The sequence below is a fragment of the Procambarus clarkii genome, chromosome 91 (assembly GCF_040958095.1).
Source record: "Procambarus clarkii isolate CNS0578487 chromosome 91, FALCON_Pclarkii_2.0, whole genome shotgun sequence".
Classification (NCBI taxonomy): domain Eukaryota; kingdom Metazoa; phylum Arthropoda; class Malacostraca; order Decapoda; family Cambaridae; genus Procambarus; species Procambarus clarkii.
In genome coordinates, this window is record NC_091240.1 from 877,198 (window position 1) to 904,233 (window position 27,036).

General features: G+C 41.9%; 1 protein-coding gene across 2 annotated transcripts in view; it reads left to right on the forward strand.

Moving 5' to 3' along the window:
• The window catches only part of LOC123773881 (uncharacterized), a 288,461-nt gene that overhangs the window by 223,054 nt on the left and 38,371 nt on the right, over nt 1-27,036 (forward strand). Inside the window, exon 1 of one of the 2 annotated variants that reach the window (XM_045767808.2) lies at nt 9,007-9,516. The exons of the other annotated variant lie outside the window; for it this stretch is intronic. The gene's annotated coding sequence lies outside the window, so the exon portion shown is untranslated. Of the gene's footprint in view, nt 1-9,006; nt 9,517-27,036 lie in introns of those variants that run through there. 2 annotated transcript variants of the gene reach the window in all.

Sequence of the window (27,036 nt, forward strand, 5' to 3'; positions counted from 1 at the left end):
AGCCGGCAACCTGTGCTATTATTCGTTGTTTTCTGTAGCCTGCGAGCATGCCAAAAGTTGTCGTGATGGTCTGAAAGTGACCTTAGCACGCTGTTCCCTTTTGTTTCTGGCGACTCCGACCAGCCTAAGTTCATTCTGTACCCCAGACCATTTCGTCCTCAACTTTGGGTAAGACTAGCCAAAAGCATCTGGCAGTGGGGCTAGTTCTACCGTACCTGAAATATCTCAGTGTTAAGCGTCATGTTATTTTCGGCTGCCCAGTCGAAAACTATATTAATATCTGCTTGTAGTTTTTCAATGTTAACATAAATAATTTTGCGTCACCTATTAACGTATGGAATGAATTAAGAAACAAAACAAAGGTAAGTATTTTTGGATACAAAATATTGATTAAGAATGATGGAGAGATACAAATGGTTTAGCGTTATGATCAGTAACAACATTGTAATTGCGGCCAACGACGTGCTTTAAACTGTAGGAATTTGTACGAGGTGTAAGACACTTTTTGGTGCATTCAGCCCAAACACCCTTCTCTGAGGGTGTAAAATTGCATAGGTACAAAATGGGCTCATGCTCTCTACTACGTACAGATCGCCCAATCTACTATAGTTTAATCAATTTACAGCTGTGAACTAATTACCGTTATAATTTGCAGCAAATTTGCATTAAACTTTAAAGGGAAGTGTTGTATTTGCAGCAGTAGCTAATATAGTACATGGTCACGAGATGAGATGATAAATGAGATGTATATGAGAATGTTAGAAGTGTACAGGTGAGGGATTGTGTCTGGTAGCTTGTTATTGTTTTTGCAACAAGGATGTTTCGTCTTCATCGACACACGAGTTTATAATGGTCCAGGACGGATCGCAACGTCGTCGTTTCCCCATCTTCTGATGTGTGATTTGGTTATCGTATATCCAACCCGTCCTCTTAAAAAGAACGTCACTTTTGGCTGGTATGCGCGATATGGCTAAATTTGGACGTAATTTGAAATGAAATCGACTCACAAAAGTGACGCTCTGTTCCGTTTTCTATTGAGTCGTCCGGCGTACGCGCAGAGGTTAAAAGAGGACACTTTAAATTAACGTTTTTCATAACGTTTTGAAACTTTATGAGAATTTCCTGCCCACCTAACCTATCAGAGGACGTATATCAGTTACGTTATTGGGACTCATCGCGCGCATTTGAAACAGGGATGAGGAGGATTTATTTGCCAGGAGATAGTATGACAAGATGAAGAGTAAGTTTGTATCTAAATAAATAATGAAATAAAACTACACAAGATATCCACATTTTTACATTCTCTTAGTCTAATTGTAATTTAATAATTAAATATATTAGATTTATAACTATTATTAAAATTATAAATATTCCTTACGTCTTTTTAAATTTTAATTGTTAATTGTACTTGTATTTCAAATTTATGAAACATTATTAGATATTTTAAAAATTGTTGAAAAGGTTACATAAAAACTTTTAGTTATAGCAAATTAAATATAAATAAAATATAATATTAAAACATCTTCAACTAAGATAAGAATCCTGCATGTTAATAAATTTTTATAAAATAATTACTTTTGAAAGTAAAGATTATATTCAATATACACTGTTGTATTATTAATAATTTACGACCAAAATGGCAGCGACGATCTTATCCATAGTAAATCAGAGGGAAAGATACTTATATACGAAGCAATGACACCAAGAGAACAAATCCACAAGGGCCGTGACGAGGATTCGAACCTACGTCCGAGATAATCCCAGACGTTGCCTTAATCGACTGAGATACGACATGGTAAAAAGAGTTGAAACCGAAATTCTACTGAACTTACTGGATCCTGCAGCCTCTCCGAGACACAAACCAGGGTTTTACACAACTCCCCCATGCACCCGAGTTATGTCAATAGGCCGTTCTACCTCTTCGCCCTTACTTCATTACACACAGAAATCACAATAGCGTGATGCATCAATGAACAAGTCCACAAAGGCCGTGACGAGGATTCGAATCCTCGTCACGGCCCTTGTGGATTTGTTCATTTGATGCATCACGCTATTGTGATTTCTGTGTGTGACACCAAGAGAAGTTTGGCTACAGCTAAATATCCAGCACAAAGGAACTTCAAATGTACAGACCTAACAAGCCACAAGCGTCCAGATGAAGTCACCCTGCAGCCATGGAGGGATGGTAAACAGGTTGTGTGGGACTTCACGTGTTCACCCACATTGGCTGATACCTATCTTCTATAACAATACACCTGAGGGTGGTGGGTCGGCCACCATCAAGGACACAGAAAACTAATTACTACAGAGACCTAGAACATTGCTACAGATTTGTGCCAATAGGCTCTGAGGCCCCTCAGCGCTTGGGTAAATGTGCAACTAAGTTCCTAAAAGAGATGGGTAAGGAACTTATTAAGGAAACTAGAAACTCAAGAGGGGCCATTTTCCTGTTCTAGCGCCTCAGTATTGCGATCCAGAGAGGAAATGCCTGCTCTATCTTGGGCAAGCACCCCATCTTTGCAAAGCTGGATGAGGTCTTCAAACAGTAGGTCTGTTCGAAGACCTATATATGTGACTTTTCTATAAATTGTAACACAATGTAATAAATCATAATGTGTAAAATAATAAAATAGGATGTGGTAGAAGGAAATACCTAATCCTGTTAACAGCTTCCTTTTTTCAGGAAGGAAATTATCAGAGGGAAAGCACCAAGCCATTACGACTATATTGCCCCGGAAATGGGTCAGGATAAGGATTTGGGATGGGACGGGGGGAAAGGAATGATACCTAACCACTTGGACCGTCGGGGATTGAGCGCCAACCTGCATGAAACAAGACCGTCGCTCTACCGTCTAACCCAAGTGGTTGGGCTTATTACTTTCATTATTATTCAATTTGAGTCTTCGTTTTTTGACATAACCTATTGCTGTAGTTTGGTGTTCATCCTGATAACCTCTGGAGGGTTATTAAGGCCACCACTACTTTCTCTTTAAAACCAGCACGTATATTTTAGTATTGTAGATGGTCCACTAATAATGTAACTTATCGCGTATTTACCGACACACCAAGAAGCTAAGATATATTTAAGGTATAGATTATGGCTCTCGTATAATATAAATAATGTGACTGAGGCAACAGAGGAACAGACATGACTCACGGGCCATAAAGACCTCGACTGGTCATCTTTCTGATTTGCCTCTAATGATATCTTGCATATAGTTTTAAAACGAGCTTATATTATATTTTCAGTGACAGCCTTTACTGCTTGGTACGTGGGTCGCATCTTTAGCATAATGACCCTGCAGCTTCGGTAGTTTTTGCTGAATATATTTGGTTAGTAAATTGTTTACAGTAACGGTGTTCATATTCCTTTATTGGAGACCATCGGAGACGCTTGATTAATAATACGTTGTCCAACAGTTGATATATATCGCCAATCCTTAACTATTTACCTAGCAGTGAATGAGTACCTGGTTGTTAAACGATTTGGCGGGTCGTATTCTGGGGAAAATTAAAATTAAGCACCTGCCCGAAACGCTATACAGGCTTGTGCTTTACAAGAATGTAAGATCTCTTGTATATATAAATAAGGAAACCAATAAATATAATATATATGTATTTCATCACATGTGTTGTTTACAATGATCCATCCCCCACCAGTCTGTTCCCTGGCGGATGGCGGTGAGCTGGCGAGAGCACGTCACTCGTTCTCATCAGTTAGTTCTCATCATTGTCATCCCAACCAGAATCCAATCTTTTAACGAACCCAAGCAACCCACCAAACGCATCGAGTCCGATGTAAAGAAATCGCAGATATTTGTGAGGCGTTTTTTCACAGAAGGTTGCGTTTATAACGTTGTTTACTATAAACTACAACAAAAATCAAATCATTGTTGTTCAGAGGCAACCCATCCTCCGAACTGACAGTACGATTTAATACTGAGTGTAATAAGCAACATTTTCTTACTGTCATAAACAGTGCATAATTGCACCTATGGGGCTGTTACATTTACCCAACTCCCTCCCCCGATTTCATTCTCCTCATTTTCTGTTAAAACACTCAAAATTTTAAGATGAAGTTTTCAAATCATCGATCATAATTAGCAATACACAAGTTTTAAATAACAGGAATTTATTTTTCAGGTTTATTAAACAATATAGATTTTATACAAAATTTTAAAGTATTCTGAGTTACTTTACAATTTATTGATATATTTTAGTTTTTGTTTAATTACTTTTATAAAACTGTAATATCAATATAGCTATAGATTAAGTACTAATTGTAATTAAGAAGCAATAAAATTATTATCTTCAAAAACTAAGACGGTTAGTTGAGGTTGTGATTTTCTATTCAGTGTTTTAGGTAAACTCAAATATTCACAATATTATTTACAGTACAATATTATAGACAGTACGATTTAATACTAAGTGAAAATAAGTGCAATTCCTAACTGCTATAAATAGTACATAATTGCACTTATTTGTCTTCATACATTTACCACCCCATTTTTGGAGGACGGGCTGTCAGAGGACAGGTTTTTCATTGCTTCATCTAATACTGACACGCTGGAGGCGAGGGAGGAAACAGCATCACCGTCATGTCGGGACTGAAGACTGCGTTCGTTGTTTTACTCGTATTTCATGCATGTCGCGTGTGTAAGTCCACAAGTCCACTGCGGGCACACTATAGCCCGTGCCACTTGGAACTTTTGTTCCAAGTGGCTGAATCTAAAACAATAACAACAACAGCGTGCGTACTTTTTGTTCCCCCTGTTTTCACCAGCGTCATCTGTGCGTGTATAAAATTTGTTTCCTAGATCACATTCTATTTTGTGTGTGTGTGTGTGTACTCACCTATTTGTGCTTGCGGGGTTGAGCTTTGGCTCTTTGGTCCCGCCTCTCAACTGTCAATCAACGGGTGTACAGGTTCCTGAGCCTACTGGACTCTATCATATCTACATTTGAAACTGTGTATGGAGTCAGCCTCCACCACATCACTGCTTAATGCATTCCATCCGTTAACTACTCTGACACTGAAAAAGTTCCTTCTAACGTCTCTGTGGCTCATGTGTGTGTGTGTGTGTCGTGTTATTAATGCCGCTTTTGCTCTCATCTCAATCTTGAACTTGTCCAGCGGTTCTCGTGGTAACCTCTTCACATTGTTTATAATATTTTATTATAGGCTATTCATTCCTGTGCCACCTACAGGGTGGCATAATATTTATCAATCAATCAATAATACTGTTAATGACAAGAAAATTGCACTCTGCACGCCTCATCCACGACACCTGTGATGTCCTCAAATCCAGCGTCTGTGGGAACATAAAAGCATTTCAGACTGAACATTTCTCTCATATTATTCTCTTTATCTTTCTTCATTTTTTGCTTCTCTTCTTTTTGTAAACTTTTTCCCGTTGTTTTGAGGCTAGCTCGGTGAAGCCTTCATGCCAGCAGCAACAGAATGTCGGAAATCTTGACCGACTACACAATAGTTTTCAAATTTATTCGTGTCCTGAAGCAATTTTCAGATTGATCATATTATTATATTGAAGTTAATGATGCTGACAGGCAGACTATCCACAGAGTCTGGATACTCTGGAGCGCGTTCTCGCGACTTGACAACCGTCAAATTGGATTTGTTTTTGCGTAACCAGTAGCTTAGGAACCATGATAATCCAAACATCCAAACCCATTCTAATTTGTTCAAGACTAGTGCGCCAGTTTTCCGGTGCTCTGGTTGAATTAAATGTTATTACCCCACGCTATTGTGTGTTGCATCTTATATGGCATAAATGATGGGAGGTGGATTACCTCCGGATACCTTAGCGGTGCTCCAGGGAAAGCTTAGAGTCTCAGTTTGGTGCCAGTTAGGTACTTGTGAGATTCTTCTTTATTGTGAGCATCCATGGCTAGGTGGGCATGACAATGGTCTTATGTTTTTTTAGGCCCGTGTTGGAATTTTCAATGATGTAACTGGATAAAATTTTATAACCCCCTTCCCCCCCCCAACACACACACATTCCCGTTTTCAGACTTACCAAAAAGTAGGGTTTGTTGTAGTAGTTAATACTTCTCATGGGTCGAAGTGTGTCCGATCGTAACCAGCCTTTGGCAGTCACATACCACCTATGTGTCATTTTGAAAAGTTGAGTGAATCTATCCTGAAGCATCTGGCCACAACCGTAGACATTTTATTTTATAAATACAAGAGGGAATACCCGGTTGAGCCCGGGTCTTCCGCCCCCTTCTTGTCCTTTCCTCTTTTTCCCCCATCTTCCCTCTCTGTCCAAATCTCCCTCTCCAGCTTTCTCCCTCAAGGTCCCATGATCCCCCCCTCTCACCCCTCTGTACCAATATCTCACCCTCTCCATCTTTCTACCCCCCTCCCCCCTCTCTTCTTCCCCTCTTAACCCTTTATCAATATCCCCACCTTTCCTCCATCTCTCACCTCTCCCCTCTTTTCCCTATCCTCTCCATTAGTCTCCTCTCTCCTTCCCACTCTTCAAGCTCCCCCTCTCTCTTCCTTCTTTCTCCCCCCCCCCCCCACTCTTTCTCTCTCTGTAAAAATTAGATGCCACATCTAATATTTCAGATTTGACTTTATAAAAATCTCACAGGAGAAGGGGGGGTTGATGCTTACATTTCTTAAAGTGTGTCACTAGAGCCGACCTCGACTAGCCTGCGACACTCCGGTACTTCACATGCTTCGTGTGTGGACGTAGCCCCAAGTGTCTGTCCTCCAACCATGGCCAGGTAAACAAACATTACTACATTTCTCTTATAGATAAATATATGTGTAGTATCTAGCCTTCTATTGCCATTGTAATTCGATGATTTCGGTGTTGTTGGTTAGGAGATCTCTATAGTGATGGTCTGGTTGTGCTTACAAATTATATGTTTTTTGGTGGAGCCTCGCTGTTTGTGCAAAATCAGGCTCCTTGAAAGAGATGTTGTTGTCTTACCTATATACGGAGATCGTTTGGTGTGGCAGTCCCCAGTTGGGCATGTGAAGGCATGCCTTGGCCACCGGGTCCTGCGCCGGAAAACCCTAACGATGGCCGCTGCTCCAATGTGGTCAACTCGAATGCATTAAATTCTCATTTGAATTACATATGAAGAGTTTGTTAAATATCTTAACCAATAAACTGCGCATTGAATTTAGTTCCTTTAAATACCTCGTATCTGGTTCTGATTCCACTTAATTTCTTAATATCTGTACTTTCAAGTACCTCTTCGAGGTACTTGAAAGTACAGACCTGCTCAGACATAGTCAAATCAAATGGGAATCAATGCATTTGGCGTTTTTAGCACGGAATTAAATCGTAGAAGCGATTGGCGCAATGTCCCTGTAAGGATTAAACTGATTATACCGAGTAATGTTGATTGGATATTTATGGAATGAGAGATGAAACTTTCACGTTATTTTCATTGCAATTAAACCAATGAAGTTTTGCGCCTTTCTAGTTTTTTTAAATTTATATACTAGTTGTGTATTAAATCTTTAGCAGCGCTCACACCAGCGATGGTACGAAGGTGATTTATGTGATTTACAGCTTGGCTCACATCTTGAATTATCAGCACCAGTCAGGCAGGTTATGCTGCCATCTCAGGAACTCATAAATAATGGAAATGTTGAGTTGCGGTTGAATTTAATTTAATCACGTGGAGATCGACCAAGAAATACAGCATTCTTGTCAATAGCCTCTGAATCTTGCCTCGCGTCTCTAATTGTGCGTTTAGCAATTGGACAGTTTTTAAGTTTTGTTTTTTACTTGTAATAAATCCAAGCAGTAAAGAATTGTCGTTTTCTTAATTACAACGTTATAGTGTTGTAATTAAGTGACGCAGGTACCAGCGAACTGTTGCATGTGTCTGGTATGTGCCTAATTAAAGCACTTATTCGGACTCTCCAGCTCGAACATAAGTCATCCAAGATCATCCAATTCGATCAAGACTCATCCAGTCAGATTATACAGCTCGATCACGCCTCATCCAGTCAGATTATACAGCTTGATCACGAGTCATCCAATCGCATCATCCAGCCTATTATCGAACCATCCAAAAAAATACTGATATTAATTAATTAATGTAACTCCAAAACTTTATGCAGTGTCCACTGTGAGGTGTTGACATCCACTGTGTGAAGAGCATCCTAGGTGGCATCCGCTGTATGAGAGGCCTACTAGGCAGCGCCCACTGTGTGAGCAGGCAGGATTGACGGTCAAGAATCAATGAACAAACTCAGGCGATATAATTATTAGTATGTAAACATTTATTATGTTCTAATGCCCTTGTAGACTGGGAGCCCTGTGTTTGTGACTTGTCTCTTATCACTCAACACAAACAAATAAATTTAGAATATTTGCATAATTAAATACTGAATAATTTACTATATAATATAATTTCAACTGGTCAACAGTGCCATATCTAAAATTTATGAACTGATTATCCTTGCATAAAATTATATTTCTTTCGAATAGTTCTCAGTATTACTTAATGTTCCATTAGACAATGCTAAATTCAGAGATATAAAAAATAAATATAATCAAACATTATTTACAGTTTAGTATTTTCCAGCTGTATTTCTTCCCGTTGTCGGGGAGAGGGTGGAGGTTCATGGTGGTATGGTCTATCGCTGTATTTGGTTCTTCCATTGACACTGTCTTCGGGTACTTCCAGTCACTGTCCTTCGGTGCTTCCATAGTCACTGTTTATGGGTATTTCCAGTCACTCCTAATTTCATTTTCAGTGAAGTATACTTGCTACTTAATATTCTTCATACGCACTTTATGTTATAAACAATAGTGCCCATATACATAATGTTTTAATAAGAAGTAATTAATAGTGGTATAAGGAGTGAGTACTGGGAAAAGACTGGCGCCACGGCTAGGAAGGGAGCTAGGTGGGTGGGGTTTAGTGTGTCAGTGGGTGGGAGGGGTGAGTGGGTGAGAGCTGGGTGATGGGTACGAGTGTCACCCCCCTGACTGGTCACCAGTCAGCCCCACGCTCTCGTGCGAGAAGGACGTTCCAGTCGCTTCTTCTGTCCGCCCCCTTACTTGGTCAGCGTCGCGTCCGACTTCTTTCCCATTCTATATACCTGGTTTTCGGTTCACGAGAGTTCTATAGAATCGGAGTCGGGTTCTTTCTCTCATTTTTCTCGGTCTTTTCATTTACCTTTGCCGGGATTCTATTATTCCTGAACCAACAAGGAATTCTTACTAGGAATCTGGCACTTCACCGGGTTCATTAACAGGACTCCTGGGCCTCGCGTGGCTCATTACTAGGACTATCGAACCTCGCCTAGCATCTTACCAGGACTCCTGTATCCTGCCGCCAGGCTCCCTAATAGCACTCCTGTAAATTATTTGGCGCTTAACCAGGAGTTCTGTACCAGCAGCCGGGTCCCTTGCTAGGACCCCTGTACCTCCCTAGGCCCCTCGCCAGGACAGCCATCAGCTCGAGCAAGATTGAGTTGGGGATCCTCTTTCTTCAGCGTCATCGTCGTCGACTATCAAAGTAAGAGAATATCAATTTATTAACTTTTGGTTAATATTATAATTTTAATCGTAAACATATTATACTACAAGTCGTTGCTGTTATTGTGTGTACATTGTTAGTTTTTTTTATACTGGGCAGCAAATCTGACCACTATTGTGGTGGTCAGGGGCCAGATTCACGAAAGCACTTACGCAAGCTCTTACGAACGTGTACATCTTTCCTCAATCTTTGACGGCTTTGGTTACATTTGTTAAACAGTTTGCAAGCATGAAAACTTCCCAATCAACTGTTGTTATTGTTCTAAACAGCCTCCTGGTGCTTCAGAGCTCATTAACTGTTTAATAATTGGAAACAAAGCCGCCAAAGATTCAGAAAAGATGTACAGGTTCGTAAGTGGTTTCGTGAATCTGGTCCCAGAAGCCTATCTTGGCAAGTGGTAGGACAGTGTTGATGTACGTTATGTGCTGTGATTGGTCAGTACTGACTAACCTTATAATATCCATTGATATGTCAGAATAATGACCATCGATCATTTATAGCTCCGACTATTAATGGCATTACAATTGGTCATTATAAGAACATTCGATCCTATATAGTTCAATACTAGGTTAGTGCTGATCGTCAACCTTGTTTGACACAAAGACCCGTCAGTGTCCATACTTGAATCTCTTTAGAGCGAACATATATGTAATAATTGCAAGCAACGGCAGACAGAGGCGATTGACCTCTTCTCACCCTAACACAGTAAAATATTACATTGTTAGTACTGTACCTTAAAGTTTGGTATTTAAAAAAAAAAGTTTATATTCTGAAGAAATGTTGTACATAAAAAACATTTATGTTGTTGAATATTCCAGAAAAAGTTAGATCAATGATTCTAGCACGAAACTTTTCTTTGTTTCTTATGTTTTTCTTCACTTAAGAAGGAAGTTTTTATTTATTTATATATACAAGAGTTCTTACATTCTTGTACAACCACTAGCAAGCATAGCGTTTCGTGCAAGTCCTTAATCCTAATTTGTTCCCTGGAATACGACCCGCCAAATCGTTTAACAAGGCAGGTACCCATTCACTGCTGGGTGAACAGAGGCTATAGTTAAGGATTGGCGCCCAATCAATCTTCCCCGGGGAGGACACGAACCCAGGCCAAAGCGCTCGCGAAGCGCCTGACCAGTGTTTTACCACTGCGCCACGGGGACTGTTAATTAAGTCCCCGTGTTGAAAAATAGCTCAAGTTGAAAAAATAACTCTCCAAAGTTTATTTTACAGTTTTATTATGCCCTGACTCTAAGAGATGTGTTTCGTTGACCATTGTCAACATATTCAAAGGCAGAGTGCAAGTGCTTAAAATGTTTAAAGGAGCCGAATATATAACAGGGGGAGGGGGAGGTGTTTGACAGACCACCCCTTCGCCCCACCGACCAACCACAGCCCTCGTATTCATTCACGATGGTTCAGAATAAATAGGGTGACACTGATTACATGAAACTCACGTCCCTCAGACTACCAAAATATACTAAAACACTATTTGTGCATTATATTAAAAATTATATGTTTGAAAAAAGTATATGTTTGGACCATTGCAAAGGTTGATTAGCAAAGGTACATTCTGAATAGCTCAATTTGATATAAATTAAGTATAAAAAGAATGCACCAAAGTCTGTAAGATTATTTAGCCGATACAAGTTAAATCATTAATTAATATCAAAACTTGCTGGCGCTGATTAGATCAAGTAGCTTACAAGGCAGCAAGGAAGGGTAGTCACTGAGTGGCAAATTGTGTGCTAAATTTACAGTAACTATTATATATTATTAGCCTAATTAATAGAGATATAACGATGGTTGCTGAGATGCACAAGAATCTTTCTGATGCCGCTCTCAAAGTCGGAGTCAGTGAGAGATATTTTACCAAAACTATGAATATTTTTCCAGCGTCGTTTAGTTTAGGTACACTAATTTTGAGGTAACTGAGTATGAGCACGCGATATACCGCAGATCACTGGAAGATCAGCCTGGAACATTGAGAACCAGTACGAAAGTCCCCCTGGAAGCCTAATCTGAAACAGTGAGAACCTTTAATACCACAAATCCCTTAAAGACTAGGCTGAAACATTATGAATCTTCAATAAGTGTAATGATTATATATCAAGTTCGTGCTTAGAGTTGTTATTTTTTTACACAAACGCTAAAATTATATATTCCGGCGACTTTATTATCTCATAACTCTTTTTTCAAGCAGGTCTGGCAACCACATTTCATTGTCAGAGTTCAGTGTAATTGAGGAAATACGTTAAAAAGTGAGGTGATGGAGGTAGCCTTCCACAATAACTTACTTCATTATTATTGATGGAACACATTGGAGATGACGGAACAAATTTTTGACAACACACTGTTTGTTGATGGAACTTATATTGATCGACGGAACAAATTGTTGATTGACGGAACACATGATTAACAGAAGTAATTATTGAATGGGCTACGTTATTGATAGACGAAACATTATTATTGATTGGCAGATCACATTATTGATTGATGGAACATATTATTATTTTTTTAACTGACAGAACATGGGATTGACAGAACACATGACTGACGGAATTCATGATTGACGGAACATATTGTTGATTGACGGTACACATTTGATTGACAGTACACATTACTGATTGATGGAAAATATTATTGAATGACGGAACACATTATTGATTGACAGTGCACATTATTGATTGACGGTGCACATCATTGATTGACGTTATATATTATTGATTGAAGTTACACATTATTGATAGACGATACACATTATTGAGGGAACACATAAATGATTGTTATTACACATTATTGATTGACGGTACACAGTGTTGATGTAACACACTATTGATTGAAGATACATATTATTGATTAACAGTACACATTGTTGATTGACGATACATATACCAATGACACATCCGTCCAATGCTGCAGCTTGATTCTGTAGACAAAACATATTTCCTCGAATCAAACTTAATATTAACGTGTATTACAATTTCGTGTATTGCTGGACCCGGGTTAAGTTAGGTGTTTTGGTTCTGCATTGCGTGAGTAAAGTATTTATAGAAAGATACGAATCATTTACATTAAGGCAGCGAAACACTGTTTAAGAAAAGTTCAAACGTGACTCTCCAGCTGTGAGTCACATGGAATGTATTTTTAATTCTTAAGCAATGAAACAATAGGGTTCAGTTCATGAATCCATTATGTGCCTCTGTAACTCCTTCCACCACCGCCCACGGGATGGGTATGGGGTGCACCACCGCCCACGGGATGGGTATGGAGTCCACCACTGCGCACGGGATGGGTATAGGGTGCACCACTGCGCACGGGATGGGTATGGGGTCCACCACCGCCCACGGGATGGGTATGGGGTGTACCACTGCGCACGGGATGGGCATGGGGTCCACCACCGCCCACGGGATGGGTATGGAGTCCACCACCGCCCACGGGATGGGTATGGAGTCCACCACTGCGCACGGGATGGGTATAGGGTCCCACCACCATTTTGATAATAAGCCAAAATCAAATATCCTTCACTGATATGTAATAATTTAGCTTCTATGAACCTGCACTTAAGGGTTAAAGCACTTTAGACTTGAGCAAAGTTCAGCCCGTAAGTAAACTTTCTTACTGGTCTGTAAACATTTTACATGTGTATACTAGACACGGTAACCTGCAGTGCCCGGATCTGACTGTCTATTTCTTCCTCTATTCTCTCTCTCTCCTCCCCCAACCCTTCTCTCTCTCTCTCTCTCTCTCTCTCTCTCTCTCTCTCTCTCTCTCTCTCTCTCTCTCTCTCTCTCTCTCTCTCTCTCTCTCTCTCTCTCACTCTCTCTCTCTCTCTTTCGAATTATTTATCCAGATGGTAATTAGTCGACGTTGCAAAAATCGTCGTTGGGTTCAGTATGTGACCGTAGTACAATGTTCTCTCCTCAATTGTGGTGACCTAGACCCGACTCTGTTGGGCACGTATCCCACAGCAATCACAGTATGAGGCTGGGTGAGGCTAGCATCAAGCGTTTGGCCTGTAACATCGAACATACACACATTTTATTTTATTAGTATAAAAATGCCCTTGACTGTTTAACCACTCTAACGTTATATTAACCGTTCACATGTTACACACCACTTAGTGTGAGCTGCTGCTGTCAGTACAACAGCAGCTCCATTACACAAAACACAGAAATAGCTCCCAAACACAGCACACTAAAGAGACCACATACAATAGCTCCTTAACATTCAAGATGCAAACACACCAGCACATCAGTGGCTTCCACTCTGTGTAAACAATTGTAAAACAGCATCGGCCATCTTAAAAATCTACACAAACGAGGACTTCGGCTCTCGGGACACGAGTCGTAAATGCTTAGGATGAACGTGTAGAGAATTCCCAGAAGACGTCCAAAGGCTGAGGGACATTGAAGATGAAACTAACTTGGTGTTGTATCTCCTTATGTGTTGCAGTGGCCTCAGGCCTCAGGCGTGACGGTATGGGTCTCGCTCAGTGATTAATCCTGGGCTAGGCACTTACTGTCTCTCCGGCGCGCGCAATTCATTCTAGTTAATGACTTACCTACATATATTTAGCTCCGAGTAAGTAACTCTTGTGTTGGTCGGTGGCAGGGATGGCCCTCCTGCTGCTGGCAGGTGGTGGTAGTTGTGTGGTGTAGCCGCCGGCAGATGGTGATAGTAACTTGGGAGATGGTGCCGGTGGTGGCTTAGGGATGTGGTAGCTGGTGGTGAGGGTAGTTGTTACAGTGTGGCAGGTGGTGGTGATGCTGGTTGGTGGGAAAGATGTTGGTAGTGACAGGTGGTGGTTGGATCGTGACCTTCCGGATGAACTTGTCAGTAAATCATCACTGTGGGTATTCATCCGCTAAGCACATTCACCCACCGCTAAACAAGAATCACAAAATGCTATTTGTTTTGTATTAATATAATACAATAACCCGCATTTATACAGCTACCCTTGAGGCTAGACTATATGAAGACTTCTATGGTTTGTGACACTTAAACTCCCTATCTTAGAGATGGTTTAACATACAGTAAGGTCCGCAGTACACACTAACAAATTTTAAATAAATTATTAAGCTATTTATTTTTAGGCATACTAAAATAGATAAAACAGTTACAAAGTTCCAAGAGACTCTTACCGGCAGGTCTGAAGGGTCTAATTTGTTGTTTAAGATTCGCTACCTAGAACAAAAAGTCCCAAGCAGCACGGGCTATGGTGAGCCCGTAAAAAAAGAAGGGTCTAATGACTGGGTAAGTGATTCCTACTAGGAATCTGTGGAACACTGGGGTCCTCCGAGCTCTTGTGTGAGGGGGGGGTTGCTTGAAATTGCAAAAGCTTACAATGAAACAATTGCACATTTGCAACCTTTTTAGTAACAGTAAAAGCATTAACAAAGTTTTAACATGACCTATTAATAAAACAGTAAAGGATTTGGTAAATATTACAAAATATGAATACAAAGTTTGTAACCATAAGCCAGATGTAAAGTGAAAATGTTTTTTTTTTTTTTTTTTGCATTAATAGTTATTAGTAAAAAAATTTGCAACAGTCTTGTAATATTTTATTCAACCGTGTGCGTTAACTATTATTTATTAACCCCAGTGTTTTACACCTTTAATTTGTAACTTAATTAACCTTGTCGAACCCAATATGTCAGCTACGGGGGCCTCACAAAATGTTTACTAAATATTTCAAGGGTTCCTCCAAATAAAATACGAATCATTAGACTAGACATTCAATGACACAGTGTGTAAGAGCATAACACAGATCTTTCTCACAGAGTTTACACTCGGAGGGGCACAGGATTGTGAGATCAGGACAGTTTCTGCTCACAGAGTTTGCACGTGTTGGAGCGGTCAGGATTGGGTGCTTCGTCACTTGTATCCACGTGTCATAGGTAACGGTAGCCACCTGCCACAGGTAACGGTTGCCACCTGCCACAGGTAACGGTAGCCACCTCCCACAGGTAACGGTATAGCCACCTGACACAGGTAACGGTAGCCACCTGCCACAAGTAACGGTAGCCACCTGCCACAGGTAACGGTAGCCACCTGCCACGAGTAACGGTAGCCACCTGCCACAGGTAAAGGTATACACCTGCCACAGGTAACGGTAGCCACCTGCCACAGGTAACGGTAGCCACCTGCCACAGGTAACGGTAGCCACCTGCCACAGCTCTTCAACTAAAAACTCAAGCTGGTTGCCTCTCTTGCCGAGCAACACATACCGGGCAACACTTACTCGTCCACGCCACACCTGTAATACCCACACCTGAATGCTCGCTCAACAAAAAGGTACACCTGAAGTGGTCTCTATACAGGGAACCGGCAGTAACTTCATTAACACAAGCAGGAGAGGGAGTGGTTGCTCGCCGGCTCCAGCTAATTGCATGCACTTCTTCTGTCAATACCTGCGTCAATACCTCTGTCAATACCTGCCTCAACACCTGTGCAAACGTCAATTTACACAACTGATGAGTTACTCCCGGTTTCGAATGACGTCAGGCTTTGAAAATAGACAGTCAATAATGACGCCAAACTTTGAAAATAGACGGTCGATAACTTGACAGAGTTGACAGGCGCTCTGAAGGGCAGGATGAAAACAGGTTCTCAGAAGCAATTAGAAAGTCAGCGATCACGAGCATAATTCCTGATAGGATAAGTACACGCATGCCAGCCCGGAGCCTCTGAGTACAAGGGGGCACTCTGACCATAGTGTACCGTAGCCAGAGTGCACTGTGGGAAGCCCTGAGTACAAGGGGCACTCTACCCGCAGTGTAGTGTAGCCAGAGTGCACTCTTGGTAGAGTACACTACAGCCAGATTGTAGTAAAGCCAGCGTACACTGTAACCAGAGAGTACTATTCAGGGAAGCTTGCCAACCATCATAGGCAACACAATCAATCTGTGCTATTTCATCCAACGGCCGACCTTCAAAGTCACACATTCCGTCAATTTTAGTGAACTGGATATTCAAAATAAATAATAAATTCTCGTATATAGCTTTATATTATCGTACAGTGACTATAAAGCACCCCCCCCCCAATACAATGACGCATTGTATGGTGGCAATTCGTAAATAAATCCCTGATTAAGTTTCAGTTGGAAGTGTTAACACTACTTGAGCTTTGCTTTTTGACCATGTCGTGGTATAGTGGTCTAGGGCTTTGGCTTCGGAGTACCCAGAGAACGGGTTCGTATCCTGCTCATGCCCTACTGATTTTATCATTTATTGTTTAATACCAGAAGGGGTACCAGGTGTGTGTGTCAGTATGTGTCATGTGAGTCACTATGTCTCACGTGTGTCAATATTTGGGCTGAAGAAACAGAATATTATTATCGTCATAATTATGTAAAATTCTTTAGTGACAGACCTTCCATCACTGTAAGACTGGCAGGGAGGGTGGCCGCTGTCTGCCGTGTCTGCAGTTATACCAGACTGACTGTCAGAGTGCTGCTGAGTGACCAGACTGCAAGAGTGCTGCTGAGTGACCAGACTGCAAGAGTGCTGCTGAGTGACCAGACTGCAAGAGTGCTGCTGAGTGACCAGACTGCAAGAGTGCTGCTGAGTGACCAGACTGCAAGAGTGCTGCTGAGTGACCAGACTGCAAGAGTGCTGCTGAGTGACCAGACTGCAAGAGTGCACTCATCAACTGAATCTATATTGATCGAGTCTTGGATGATCCATATGTTGCAGGAAATAAAAGTGGGGTATCCAGTTCCGGTGAGTTGACTGAGCGCACGGAAGTTGATGGAACACATCACGACGCCATCTTGGTTGATGCTTGCTGTCAAAAAAATATATATTTAAACCTGATCTGATGCAGAGGAAAGGGTCAAGTCCTCCAACTATCCTGGTCATCAACAGTGACGTCTGAGAGGTCGCTGTTTGGCGTTTATCACGTGACCACCAATCAGAGTGAAGCCAGCTGACGATGCTTCACCTGGATTGGCTAATGCATAACCTTTATCTAGAGGGCTCACTGCGGGCAGTCGAGCATGGAAGAGTTTGTAGCTGGTGAGCTCAGAGTGAGAAAGTGTGTTGCCAGTCTCCTACGGCCACAAGAACAGGAAGCAGAGAGTTACGGTCAGAGAGGAGCATTCGAGGTGATGGAATGTTACAAGTGGGACCCTCCAAGGCTTGGTCCAGAGACCACTCTCATTCCTAATTTAGATTTTTTTTTTATTGTTGCCGCCGAAAGCGGATAGTTTATTGTGCACCCCATACCCATGCTGTGAGCGGTAGCGCAAAAGCATTACAGAGGGCACAAAAGGTCTTTATGAGACCTCATCTTAGATTATTACATAAACAATTTCATCTATCCTTCACACCTTATAGTTACAATGTCAGCTAGTTACAGAGAAAGTGCTATTTCAAGAGCTATATATTTACAGTAAGTCATCATTCCTAATTTAGGTGAACGGCCTACCCGAGGGAGTGAGCTCGTACATGTCAATGTTTGCAGATGATGCAAAGCTGATGAGGAATGTAAACACTGAGGAGGACTGCAGGAAGTTACAGGCGGACCTTGACAGCCTCCTGGAGTGCCTAAACAAATGGCTGCTGCATTTGTTAACCTTAATACTTGTTGCTGTCCCAACAAATGTAAGGTAATGAGAATGGGAAAGGGAGAAAGGAGACCAGGAGATATTATAAGGGGGAAGGTAACTACAGGATTTGGAAAGAAATATTTGAAAGTTGATATAATTTTAACCTCATCACTAAAGGCGCACATAAACAGGATAACATCGGCAGCATATGGGACGCTGGCAAAGATAAGAACATCGTTTAAAAACCTAAATCAGGACTCCTTCATGGCACTCTGCACGACATTTGTTAGACCAATACTGGAATATGCAGCACCGGCTTGGAATCCGCACTTTGTGAAGCATAAAACTAAAACTGAAAATTTCAGAAGTTTGCAACAAGAACGGAGCCAGAGGTCGGAGGGAATGGAATCAAATCTCACAACTATGGAGGATAGAAGAAGCAGAGAGGGTATGGTCACAACATACAAGATACTGACGGGGAATGGACAGATGGACAAGACCCGCATCTTCAAATTGAGAGTTGGACAAGTGAACACAAGTGGAAGCTGGAAACTCAAAATAAATTGAATAAATATAATGCAATACTGAAGAAATATAAGGGAATACAGATTGAGAACTTTTAATCGGTACCAATAATTAAGATGACTTGTTGAGTGAATTCTAACGGTAATGGATCTCTGCACGCTCTCCAGGTCAGTAATTTCTCCGGCTATGAATGGGGCTGTTAGTGTGAAAAAATATTCCACCCTAGAGAGCACTAGTGTCTTAAGGAATATCATCATTGGTATGGCATCCCTTGTTTGTAAGGTCCTTGTTATCCAACCTTTTATTTTTCTTGCAGTTGTGACAGCTACTTTATGGTGTTCTGTAAAGGTAAGGTCTTCTGACATGATTACTCCTACAGCCTTTGCATTGCTTTTTCGTTCTATAGTGTGATTTGATTCTGTTTTTTAATGGTTTCCGCTTTTAAATATTAATTTTTCCATAGCGCAGTAGCTGAAACTTATTTTCTTTAAACATCATATTATTATCTGTGGCCCATTGGAGACCCAATTTACATCCGATTGGAGGTTTGCCGTGTCCTCTATATTGTCTACTCACATGAAAATCTTAGTGCCATCTGCAAATGATGATACAGTGCTCTAGTTCGTATCCTTGTCTATGTCTGATACTTGGATGATAAAAAGTACCAGAGCAAGTACGGTGCCTTGGGGGGACTGAGCTTTTCACAGTAGATGATCCGGATTTGACTGTGTTGACTATTACATTCTGGTTTCTGTTTGTTAGGAAGTTGAAGATACATCTCTCTGCTTTGCCAGTTATTCCTTATGCAAGCATTTTGTGCGCAATAACACCATGGTCACATTTGTCGAAAGCCTTTGCAAAGTGTGTGTATATTACATCTGCGTTTTGCTAGTCTTCAATGGCATCTAAGGTCAAGTCATAGTGATCTAGCAACTGTGAGAGGCAGGAACGCCCTGTTCTGAACCCGTGTTCTCCAGGGTTATGTAGATGTTGTGATTCCATGTGATTTGTAATCCTACTTCTTAGCACTCATTTTAGCGATTTTTATGGCGTGTGAGCTTAGAGCTATTGGTCTATAATTTTTTCATCTGCTTTACTACCTCCTTTTTAAAGTGGTGAAATCTCCGCTGTTTTAAGTATGTCAGGGATGACACCAGTATCTAGGCTCCGTCTCCAAAAGATGTTTAGGGCTTGTAATAGTGATGTTTTGCACTTTTTGATGAATATAGAATTCCACGAGTCTGGGCTTGGTGCAGAGTGCATGGCATGCTGTCTATGGCTACTTCAAAGTTCAGTGGGGTTAGTAGGGTGACATCTGATATGTGGTTCGATGTTGGTGTCACATTCATGAAAAATTCATTTGGGTCATCGCTCTTCAGTGTGGTCAGGGGTTCGCTGGAAACAGAATCGTACTAAAGCCTCGGTATTTCACTCATTTCTTTGTTGTTATCTGTGAAAATTCCATCACCCTTTGGCAAGGGGCCCAATGCTGTATGAAGTTTTTGTTCTTGTTTTTGCATACGAGGAAAGGTATTTCGGGTTCTTCTCTATGTCACTTATGGTTTTTAGCTCCCTTTGCCTCTCTTAGATTTTATATGATTCTCTCAGCTTCAGCTCGATCATTTCTATTTCCCTACAGAGCCTTCCTCGTCGGTGTAGGGATTGAGTGGAGCGTTTGACGTGTTCCACTATAAGTTTTCCTCGCCTTAAGAGGGAGCGCCGTTCTCATTCCAGTTTGCATCTTTTTCTCTCTTTTCTTAGTGGTGTGTGCCGTCTACATGTTTCTAGTACTACAGTGCCTATTTTCTCCAAGCACTGGTTTAAGTCTGCATTATGTAGTTGTTCTTCCCAGGATAGTTCTGCGAGGATTGGTTTATTCGTCCCCAGTTAATCAGTTTGTTATTAAATTTAATTTGCGGAATTCTCCTGCTCTGGGATTTGAGATTGGCTGCACAGGTCTACTGCCCATGCTCGTGTGAACTTCGATCAGGTTGTGATCTGAATAACAAGTAGTTGTAATCATTATGTCCAAAATCAGCTCATCGTTGTTTGTAAAAATATGGTCTAGGATGTTTTCTTTCCTAGTTGGCTCTACTATTTCCTGGTTTAAAACAAATCCGTCACACATGTGCAACAGGTCATTTGTGTGTGACTGTTCATTCAGACGGCTTCCTGGGATTCTCTACTATAATAGTATTTGCCACATTTTTCATTTTAGATGTGGTAAGTTGAAATCACCAAGCAGGATGATGGTAGGGGGCAGGGTTTGTGAGCCTTTCTAAGCAGTATTCTATTTGCATCGAGTAATTTATACACAAGGACGATCACCACATTTAGAATTTCTATTTTGATTATCAGCACTTCAACCACATCGTTTGTGGTGTTTAGCAGCTCAGTACAGATGAGTGTGTCTTTGATGTGCAGGCTGATCTCACCCTGTAGCCTGTAGCTGACCCCACCCTGTAGCCTGTAGCTGACCTCACCCTGTTGCATGTAACTGACCCCACCCTGTAGCCTGTAGCTGACCCCACCCTTTAGCCTGTAGCTGACCCCACCCTTTAGCCTGTAGCTGACCCCACCCTTTAGCCTGTAGCTGACCTCACCCTGTAGCCTGTAGCTGACACCATCCTGTAGCCTGTAGCTGACCTCATCCTGTAGCCTGTAGCTGACACCATCCTGTAGTCTGTGTTGCCTGTCACATCTGACAAGATTGTACTCCGGGATCCATATCTCATTGGCATAATAGTGCATAGTGTGAGCTGCAGTTAATGCTGCGAACATTGCATTTGCCTCATTTAAGAGACCAGTTATAAAGTGGACTTTGTTTATACTGCGTGTTTTGACACCTTGTAGGTTGCCAAATATGAAAGATGTTGTGGTAGTTGTAGAAGTGTTGGGTATTATATTTAGTGTTGGTGTTTGTGGTTGTGGTAAAGGTTGGCTCATTAGCTGTGTCCTGTTTAGCATCTGGCCGAAGTTGACGGTACAGTTTGGATATTTCTTGCCATTCTTTTTCTCTTTCTCTTATAAAAACATTCCCCCGGTATGAATATTGTGAAGGAAAACAACAAATCTGAGTTGTGTATATATATATATATATATATATATATATATATATATATATATATATATATATATATATATATATATATATATATATATATATATATAGGGGGGTACCACCACTGGTGCAATTATAGGGACCCACAGCCTCAGAGAAGGGAACACAGAGCACTCAGGGAAAAACTTGACATTTAACTCTGAATACGAAAGAGTGTTCACTTCTCCTACCACCCCCTTTTTTTTTATTATGATGTACACTTTATTATGCAAGGTTATACAGTTACATATCTGATTTTATACAAAAAATTAACATTAAGAGGACACAAGAAAAAGTTCGCTTCCTAGAGGCTGTAGATTTCCTCGAACTCCTCCGACGCCGGGCAGGAACCGAGGATGCAGCGGGCATTTCCCCTCTGGATCGCGACACTGAGGCGCTGAAAGAGAAAACTTGCTGCTCTAGGGTCTCTTGTGGTGTCAATGAGCTTGGAACCAAGATCCTTAAGAAATCTTCTTGCACTCTCACCCCATGGGCCTAGGGTCTCAGACCCTATTGGAACGAAGTTGTACCGTTGATCTAATTGCCTGTACTTGACTGACTTTTGTTTTTCTCTGTGTGTCGCTGCGGCTCCTGCCGTGCCGGCAGAGAGGGTGATGTATGTCGTTGCCAGGGTGGATACGCAAGTATAGTCCCATGCTAACTGCCTGCCACCCTTCCACGGACGCAGTGTGATTCCGTCTGGTCGGCCGGCAAAGCTAACAGAGTCACGGTTCAGTAGGTTGCGGGGCTCTCTCTCCGCTGGACACTGAGCAGAGGCAAGGCTTCTTTTAATGATGTCGTTGACTTTGTCGTGTCTAGTGTGCCAACCACCCGATTTTCCACAGTGCAGGCCATGCAATCCATATTCGTCAGCATCTGCCTCGCCGCAAATACACCTGTGAACAGTGTGGATAGGGGCAGCAAGGCGGAGAGCGACTGCAATACGGAGCTCCTGCGGATCAAGACGTGTGCCTGTCGCAGACATAGGGACTGCTAGAAGGAAGTCCCCTGCATGGGGAGCCTGCACAGCTGTGAGGCGTGCATGATCACTGGGGGTTGTTGCTGCCTCCAGCAAAGCTGTGGCTTCTTTGTCTACAATGGGGCTGTCCCAACTGGATTGTTTCTTGGCTTTCGGCATGGCTGGTCTGAGTGCTGGGTCTGTCATGGCACCCCATTTCGTGTCGCATTCCGTGTAGTGGGGGTCCTGTATCCCCGCTACATCACTCAGGGTGTCAGGTAGAATTTCCTTAACCAGGTCATCTGATGCTGAGGAGGAAGACAGGAAGGCTGGGACAGCAATTTGGGTGGCGGTGCGGACACCCAAGCCACCGAGCCTGACAGGAAGAGTGGCTTGTTTCCACTGGCATTCGTTGAGGGAGAGGTTAACAACTTTTTCCAGCATGGTCTTCAGTAGGAGGTCATACTCGTCAAGCTTTGGGTTGTTGTAAGATGGGGCGCACCTCAGAAAGTAGGTTAGCCTCGGAAGGGATAGGCATTTGGTGAGGAGATAAAAAGCATCGTGGGCATCGATGTCACCTATTCTGTCTTCCATCCTCCTAAGGTCTGCGATTTTCTTGTCGAGGATCTCCTCAATGGCGTTAGACCCGAGGGGAGCTCCAAGGAGGGTGCTGTTCTCGACCCTAATGACATGGGCTCCAGGCAAGGCAGACCTTATTCTAGCTACGATGTCTGGGTTGGAGGAGACTACTTCACACTTGGAAGGGTTCAGGACGAGACCCAGGCTTACTTCTTGCTCCCTTATTTTCCTGATATCTGACAAGAGGTGGTCTACGGTGCCAGCTATAGTGCCATCATCCAAAAACCAGATGTTGAACTCGCTGGACAAGCTTTCGGTGATTTCTTTTAAGACTAAGCAGAAAAGAAGGGGAGCAAGAGGATCACCTTGCTGAACACCTTCACATGATCTGATTTCATGTTCACCAAAGAGCAGTTTTGACTCACCACTGTAGCACGATAGTATGAACGGGTAGAGGGGCCGGAAATGGCGATGTACGGCACAAAGTACTGCATCTCTTCTTACCATGTTGAAGGCATTCTTAAAGTCCAGTTTGAGCAGGGCCTTTTCATCAGAAATGTTAGTGATGTATGCTCGTGCTGCATGGGCAGCCGCTTCACAGCCTTGGGGGATTCCAAATCCTAGCTGGATTGGTTTCAGCAATTCAGCCGCTTGCTGGCTGACAACCCTCGTAGCAGCCTTGGCAATCAGGCGTCGGAGAGTGTTGCCAACAGCGATTGGCCTGATTCCTTCGTCCTTCTTTTTGAGAGCACAGAGGGAGGCACCAAAAAAGAGAGGCCTGATGACCTCAGGTATATCACCAGCCAGGCACGCGTTGACGAACCTTGTGAGTTCCATAAGAAGATCTTGTGCAGCATCACCAACCGCAGGATTTAACATCTGCTTGATATGTTGAGGTTTTAACCCTGTAAAGCCGCCTGCTGACCCAGGTGGAAAAGAAAGGGCTGCTTTGTAGACGTCAGATTCACCAACGGTTAATGGGTCTGAAATGGTGTCTGCTGATGGCGGAACGATGTTGTCGCCTTGAGGGGCTCTGGGTGGGTGCTTGCTTTGCAGGGCCCGTGCTGTGGCTGAGTTTCGAGGAGCAATTTTCTCGTCACTGGTGAGGACTCTAATAGCACTTGCGGTATTTCCCTCTTCAATTTTATATATATATATAAATATATATATATATATATATATATATATATATATATATATATATATATATATATATATATATATATTATATATATATATATATATATATATATATATATATATATATATATATATATATATATATATATATATATATATATATATATATATATGTCGTACCTAGTAGCCAGAACGCATTTCTCAGCCTACTATGCAAAGCCCGATTTGCCTAATAAGCCAAGTTTTCATGAATTAATATATTTTCTCTAATTTTTGTCTTATGAAATGATAAAGCTACCCATTTCATTATGTATGAGGTCATTTTTTTTTATTGGAGTTAAAATCAACGTAGATATATGACCGAACCTAACCAACCCTACCTAACCTAACCTAACCTATCTTTATAGGTTAGGTTAGGTTCGGTAGCCGAAAAAGTTAGGTTAGGTTAGGTAAGGTAGTCAAAAAACAATTCATGAAAACTTGGCTTATTAGGCAAATTGGGTCTTGCATAGTAGGCTGAGAAGTGCGTTTTGGCTACAAGGTACGACACACACACATATATATATATATATATATATATATATATATATATATATATATATATGTCGTACCTAGTAGCCAGAATGCACTTCTCAGCCTACTATGCAAGGCCCAATTTGCCTAATAAGCCAAATTTTCACGAATTAATATATTTTCTCTAATTTTTTTATTATGAAATGATAGAGCTACCCATTTCATTATGTATGAGGTAATTTTTTTTATTGGAGTTAAAATTAACGTAGATATATGACCGAACCTAACCAACCCTACCTAACCTAACCTAACTTATCTTTATAGGTAAGGTTGGGTTAGGTAGCTGAAAAAGATAGGTTAGGTTAGGTTAGGTAGGTTAGGTAGTCGAAAAACAATTAATTCATGAAAACTTGGCTTATTAGGCAAATCGGGCCTTGCATAGTAGGCTGAGAAGTGCGCTCTGGCTACTAGGTACGACATATATATATATATATATATATATATATATATATATATATATATATATATATATATATATATATATATATATATATATATATATATATATATATAACTGAAAACTCACACCCCAGAAGTGACTCGAACCCATACTCCCACAACTGGTATGTACAGGGACGCCTTAATCCGCTTGACCATCACGACCGGACATAAGGAAGTGATAGCCGAGGCTATATGAACCACTTCCCCGCCGGCACTCGGATGGTAATCTTGGGCATAGCATTTTATCAAATCACCTCATTTTTTGGGGCACACGTGAGGAACACAAATGCAAACAAGCCTGAATGGTCCCCAGGACTATATACAACTGAAAACTCACACCCCAGAAGTGACTCGAACCCATACTCCCACAACTGGTATGTACAGGGACGCCTTAATCCGCTTGACCATCACGACCGGACATAAGGAAGTGATAGCCGAGGCTATATGAACCACTTCCCCGCCGGCACTCGGATGGTAATCTTGGGCATAGCATTTTATCAAATCACCTCATTCTTTGGGGCACACGTGAGGAACACAAATGCAAACAAGCCTGAATGGTCCCCAGGACTATATACAACTGAAAACTCACACCCCAGAAGTGACTCGAACCCATACTCCCACAACTGGTATGTACAGGGACGCCTTAATCCGCTTGACCATCACGACCGGACATAAGGAAGTGATAGCCGAGGCTATATGAACCACTTCCCCGCCGGCACTCGGATGGTAATCTTGGGCATAGCATTTTATCAAATCACCTCATTCTTTGGGGCACACGTGAGGAACACAAATGCAAACAAGCCTGAATGGTCCCCAGGACTATATACAACTGAAAACTCACACCCCAGAAGTGACTCGAACCCATACTCCCACAACTGGTATGTACAGGGACGCCTTAATCCGCTTGACCATCACGACCGGACATAAGGAAGTGATAGCCGAGGCTATATGAACCACTTCCCCGCCGGCACTCGGATGGTAATCTTGGGCATAGCATTTTATCAAATCACCTCATTCTTTGGGGCACACGCGAGGAACACAAATGCAAACAAGCCTGAATGGTCCCCAGGACTATATACAACTGAAAACTCACACCCCAGAAGTGACTCGAACCCATACTCCCACAACTGGTATGTACAGGGACGCCTTAATCCGCTTGACCATCACGACCGGACATAAGGAAGTGATAGCCGAGGCTATATGAACCACTTCCCCGCCGGCACTCGGATGGTAATCTTGGGCATAGCATTTTATCAAATCACCTCATTCTTTGGGGCACACGTGAGGAACACAAATGCAAACAAGCCTGAATGGTCCCCAGGACTATATACAACTGAAAACTCACACCCCAGAAGTGACTCGAACCCATACTCCCACAACTGGTATGTACAGGGACGCCTTAATCCGCTTGACCATCACGACCGGACATAAGGAAGTGATAGCCGAGGCTATATGAACCACTTCCCCGCCGGCACTCGGATGGTAATCTTGGGCATAGCATTTTATCAAATCACCTCATTCTTTGGGGCACACGTGAGGAACACAAATGCAAACAAGCCTGAATGGTCCCCAGGACTATATACAACTGAAAACTCACACCCCAGAAGTGACTCGAACCCATACTCCCACAA